The sequence below is a fragment of the Grampus griseus genome (genome assembly GCF_964374135.1).
Source record: "Grampus griseus genome assembly, chromosome: 6".
Lineage (NCBI taxonomy): Eukaryota > Metazoa > Chordata > Mammalia > Artiodactyla > Delphinidae > Grampus > Grampus griseus.
In genome coordinates this window covers 69824692-69830842 of record NC_139000.1, presented here as the reverse complement: position 1 = coordinate 69830842, position 6151 = coordinate 69824692, and the positions used below count along the sequence as shown (strand labels likewise).

Sequence of the window (6151 nt, the reverse complement as noted above, 5' to 3'; positions counted from 1 at the left end):
TTTCCTAGACAGCTAGTCCAGTCCTTGTCATTTCAGGAGCTCGATCCATACTCATGATGATAATAATAATAGGAGAAGAAATAATACCAACATATATTAGATAGATATGATGTGAGAGGACAATAATCTACAGAGAATTTGTAAATTCTTCATGGTTCTACAAGGGAAGTGATAATGGAATATTGTGTGAGATATTTTTTGAAGATCGTCTGCAGGAATGTTTTCTTCAAGTTTGTATTTCCAGTATTTAGAAGATCAGGATGAGAATCACAGGCTTGGACACAAATGGAAGACTCGCTCTCCACTTTTTCTTCAGTTATCCTCAAGTACTTGCAAGGAGCTGCCTGATCATACTTTTCTTGTCTCCCTCAGGAAATAAGTAAACAACTTGTAATGTGTCTACACTTGTGGATATTTTCCTTGTAGGCTATGCCTTTGGGCATCAACTTGAATGCTTCTTTCAAATAGTCTATGATGCTGTGAACTCTGAGTGACATCCGTGTTATCTTCTCCAAGCTGAACTTGTGGAATAAGAATTTGAGTCTGATTGCAGTTTTTTTTTTCCTTCTCTTTATTCCAGCCAATGAACAATAAAAATACATGAAATCATAATATCACTAAGTCTGAGAATAAAGATCAAAACTTGACTGTTTTATTTCTTTTAAGGCAGAACTAGGGGATGAGATTTTTTATTTTTTTATTTATTTAAAAAAACTTTTTATTTTACATTGGAGTATATTTGATTAACAATGCTGTGCTAGCCTCAGGTGTACAGCAAAGTGATTCAGCCACACACATACATGCGTCCATTCTTTCTCAAACTCTCCTCCCATCTAGGTTGCCACATAATATTGAGCAGAGTACATACACAGTATGTTCCTGTTGGCCTCCATCCCAAATATGGCAGTGTGTACATGTTAATCCCAAACTCCCCAACTATCCCTCCCCCTCCTTCTTCCCCCCAGGTAACCATAAGTTTGTCTCTAAGTCTGTGAGTCTGTTTCTGTTTTGTAAGTAAGTTCATTTGTATATCATTCTTGTTTAGATTCCCCATACAAGAGGTATCATATATTTCTCTTTCTCTGAGGGTCAGATTTTTTTTATACATCTTTATTGGAGTATAATTGCTTTACAATGTTGTGTTAGTTTATGCTGTACAACAAAGTGAATCAGCTATATGTATACATATATCCCCATATCCCCTCCCTCTTGTGCTTCCCTCCCACCCAGATTGTTTCTTAATGAAGTGTGTGCAAGCAAGAACATTACTTGTTCCCCTCCACCCCACCCAGAACTTCATTAGGACAAATAGTGTAAAGATGAAAAGTGGACTTATGCACTGAACTTGTTTCCTTGACCATTAATCATCCAGTAGTTTCCCAACTTCTTTGCAATTAGTTTCCCACGAGGATAAATCCAGGCCATGTAATATGAGCAGAAGAAGTGCTCTTGCCTTGTATAGCCCTGGCCCTTGAAAACATCCCATGTGATCCACCAGACTTTTTACCTTAACCACCGAGTGGAGTAGACTCAAGTACTACAGGCAAATTTGGAGTCACCTGTTGATGATGGAAAAATCCTCAAAACAGGGGGTACCCATGTCTCCGAATCACTCTTTGGAGGAGAGCAAACCAGAACATCCATGTGATCAGGAATGCCTGCATTGTGCTCTTATACCAGGGAAACATAACATTCTATTATGATCAAATTCCTGACAGCTTTCTGTTTACCTGTTACAGCAGCCAGCATTAAGTTAACTGACAAATATCTCTAACACCACACTATCTGAAAAACCTTTCTATAAAAAAAGAAACTTCATATGTTGAAAATAGCAAATACCAGCCCAAAACTTAAAGTGATCTTTTAAATTACATTATGAAATTATACAAGAAATAATGTGTATAATGTACAATTATTTATACAAGAAAAAATGTCTACACATTTTTTTAAAATCAAGTTTTTCATTTCAGACATTTTTCAACTTGTGGAGAAACGTAAGTTGAGATTGCTTTGGAGCACTCAGCAAACACTAATGTAATTGAATTAAAAAGTGTCACAAGTATAAAAAATATTCTGTATTTGTTGACATTTCTTTGAGGATTCTTACATGAGGGAAAGGCACTTTTCAATTTCCACTCTGACAACCTCCCGGGCACAGGGGCTGTATTCCTTTGCCTTCAGGTAGACATGGATTCCATGGAAATACTTCCGGGCAGCAAGTCCCAAATCAGGACAATCCAGATTGTCTTCTTCCATCTGCTTTAGTCAGTCCAGCCTCTCTGATCAAGGCTAGGGAAGGGTTTATCGAGGAGGGTGTTGTTCCAAGCAGCACGGCTGTCCTCTGTGTTTAAGAGTTGGAGGATCTGCTTGAGCATCAGATAGTGGTAACAGGAGCCTTGAATCATCTGGATTTGAGTGATACTCTCTTTAAACTTTTTAAATTCGCCAAGCAAATTTGAAGTCGGCTCTGTCCTTTAGGGACCACTGAGAGGGGATCCTTTGCATCTGTTCCAACTGTTGGAAGACTTCCTTGTTGTCCTGACTATGGCTCCTAGGCAAGTTCCAGCCAAGAGAGCAAGCAGGGATGGAGCAGAGCATCACCCTGCTACTAGCAAAAGAACTGGGCCATTGAGAATTTGAGCGATTCACTAGACGGCCGCCAGGGGGCGCACGGGAACCTCTAAACAATTAGCTGGAAGGTTCCTTCCCGCTAAACAATTAGCTGGAAGGTTCCTTCCCTGGAACTGTGGACAGCGTCCTTCCCTAGGCGGCCGGTAGAGGGCGCAGGGTTTATTTGGGAAACGCCGACTATTGAGTTTGCTGTCTGCAGCTGTCTCCTGCAGCTCGAGAGACAGGGCGAAACGTAGTCACTGAGGCTACTTTAATAATCAGCATAGTGCGCGAAAAACCTTCGTTTTCTCGGTGCTGAGTGTTGAAGAGGAAGCCTTGTCGCGGCCTCGCCAGAGACATTTTTGTCTGGTTGGGAACCGGAACCTTGCATTTTCGGGGCTTCCCCTGAGTTTTGCGCTTTATTTTCTCACAGAAACTTGAGCGAGGCAATTTTGGGGGAAAGAAGCCGTTTTCCGAGCGGTCTGAGGTGGGGAATCAGAGCGATTCCCAGCCTCAGAGAAAGGGGAGCCGATTTTTCAGATTGGGGCTCGTTTCTGGCGCGAGACAGCGAAGGCCCAGAGAAAGGGGAACGCGGCGGCGGCGATGGGACGACAGGACGGTGTTGGGGACGCCCTGAGGGGTGAGTCGGAGCGCGGCCACCACCGGGGCCGAGGACGCGGGAGCTGAGCGCCCCTGTAGATGCTCTGGGACTTTCAAGGGTCTTTCAAGGATACAGCGTTAAAGTGAGGGAGAAAGTATTGAATATCTGAAAAGTAGGAATATTAAAAAACACAGCATTTTACTTTTTATATTTTAAAATTAATGTTATATTTAAATTAATTCATATTATATTTAATTTAAATTAAATATTTTAAATGTTTCATGCTTTTACAATATATTTATATTAAAATATTTTAAATAGTAAGCATAGAATATTAAAATATATTTTAATATTAAAACGTGGGTTATTAAACTTTATTTAAACTATATTTTCGTTATACTAAAACAAGTATTTAATATAGTTTTAGTTTTCTATATTTAATGGAAGCAAAATCAATGATATTTTCAAGATTACTTCTTCACTTGTTTGTAATTGAGGGAATTACCATGTTTGACAATTTCTAATGACCCCGTGATAGTCTTAACTGATTTGTTGTTTTTTTTTAAAAGAAGATGTTGGGGGTAGGAGTTTATTAATTAATTTATTTATTTTTGCTGTGTTGCGTCTTCGTTTCTGTGCGAGGGCTTTCTCTAGTTGTGGCAAGCGGGGGCCACTCTTCGTCGCGGTGCGCGGGCCTCTCACTGTCGCGGCCTCTCTTGTTGCGGAGCACAGGCTCCAGATGCGCAGGCTCAGCGGCCATGGCTCACGGGCCTAGTTGCTCCGCGGCATGTGGGATCCTCCTAGACCAGGGCTCAAACCCGTGTCTCCTGCATTGGCAGGCAGATTCTTAACCACTGCGCCACCAGGCAAGCCCCTTAACTGATTTTTAACTCATGTTCCTGAAATGTCTTTCCCAGGGGCTCACTTTGACTATATGGTTAGAAAGAAGAGTTGCTGTGTACAAGCAACTGAGGACATTTAGCAGGTCAGACTTTTTCATTTTCTTTAGTAAGAATTTTATAAACTAAATGGAATTTGCCCAAATTTCAGTTGCATCATGAAGGCTTACTTTGTAAGACTTTCAGGGACCTGCAAATGAAGGGTGATTTCATTTGTTTATTTAAATTTAAAATTTTGGTATTTTGTTCCTCGTGCATGTTTTGGTATTACTTTTCATTTTAAAATATTACATTGAAACATTCTTTATCTTGATGACTTAGATTTGGTGCCTCTTTAACATTCCGTGTTTAAGTACTAGCTTACTTTACCCTAACACTGACCCAGGAAATAGCTTTTGAATTAGAGTATTGTGCTGTTCCATGGCTGAAAATCTAGGACTGTTTCATTTCTCATCACCCTCTCATCCATAAATATATTTCTTACCATTTTCCTGGTCTCTACAATATTTTAATGTCTTTTTTTTAAGGAAGAAAAAAACCCTTTTACTGCCTTCATCTGATTTCCTCTCCCCCCACCCCCTTGCCTATGGTAACCACAAATCTGATCTCTTTTTTTAATAGGGTTTTTTTTAAAAACATCTTTATTGGAGTATAATTGCTTTACAATGGTGTGTTAGTTTCTGCTTTATAACAAAGTGAATCAGCTATACATAGACATATATCCCCATATCTCCTCCCTCTTGCATCTCCCTCCCACCCTCCCTATCCCACCCCTTTAGGTGGTCACAAAGCACCGACCTGATCTCCCTGTGCTATGTGGCTGCTTCCCACTAGCTATCTATTTTACATTTGGTAGTGTATATATGTCCATGCCACTCTCTCGCTTTGTCACAGCTTACCCTTCCCCCTCCCCATGTCCTCAAGTCCATTCTCTACGTCTGCGTCTTTATTCCTGTTCTGCCCCTAGGTTCTTCAGAAGCATTTTTTTTTTTTTTTTAGATTCCATATATATGTGTTAACATACAGTATTTGTTTTTCTCTTTCTGACTTACTTCACTCTGTATGACAGACGCTAGGTCCATCCACCTCACTACAAATAACTCAATTTCGTTTCTTTTATGGCTGAGTAATATTCCACTGTATATATGTGCCACATCTTCTTTATCCATTCATCTGTCGATGGACACTTAGGTTGCTTCCATGTCCTGGCTATTGTAAACAGTGCTGCAGTGAACATTGTGGTACATGACTCTTTTTGAATTATGGTTTTCTCAGGGTATATGCCCAGTAGTGGGATTGCTGGGTCATATGGTAGTTCTATTTTTACTTTTTTAAGGAATCTCCATAGTGACTGTATCAATTTACATTCCCACCAACAGTGCAAGAGGGTTCCCTTTTCTCCACACCCTCTCCAGCATTTATTGTTTGTAGATTTTTTGATGCTGTCCATTCTGACCCATGTGAGGTGATACCTCATTGTAGTTTTGACTTGCATTTCTCTAATAATTAGTGATGTTGAGCATCCTTTCATGTATTTGTTGGCAATCTGTATATCTGCTTTGGAGAAATGTCTATTTAGGTCTTCTGCCCATTTTTGGATTCGGTTGTTTGCTTTTTTGATACTGAGCTGCATGAGCTGATTGTATATTTTGTAGATTAATCCTTTGTCAGTTGCTTCATTTGCAAATATTTTCTCCCATTCTGAGGGTTGTCCTTTTGTCTTGTTTATGATTTCCTTTGCTGTGCAAAAACTTTTAAGTTTCATTAGGTCCCATTTGTTTATTTTTGATGTTATTTCCCTTTCTCTAGGAGATGGGTCAAAAGCATCTTGCTGTGATTTATGTCATAGAGTGTTCTGCCTATGTTTTCCTCTAAGAGTTTGATAGTGTCTGGCCTTACATTTAGGTCTTTAATCCATTTTGAGTTTATTTTTGTGTATGGTGTTACGGAGTGTTCTAATTTCATTCTTTTGCATGTTGCTGTCCAGTTTTCCCAGCACCACTTATTAAAGTGGCTGTCTTTTCTCCATTGTATATTCTTG

The 6151-nt window shown here is 39.7% G+C and overlaps 1 pseudogene across 1 annotated transcript; it reads right to left on the bottom strand.

Annotated features, from left to right (window-relative positions):
- Nucleotides 1-2103: 2103 nt before the first annotated feature.
- LOC309824159 (interferon alpha-13-like) lies at nt 2104-2970 on the bottom strand (annotated as a pseudogene). The gene is made up of 2 exons: nt 2910-2970; nt 2104-2620 (listed from the first exon to the last, which is right to left on the bottom strand). The product of its transcript is annotated as an interferon alpha-13-like (transcript).
- Between the last annotated feature and the right edge of the window lie 3181 nt (nt 2971-6151).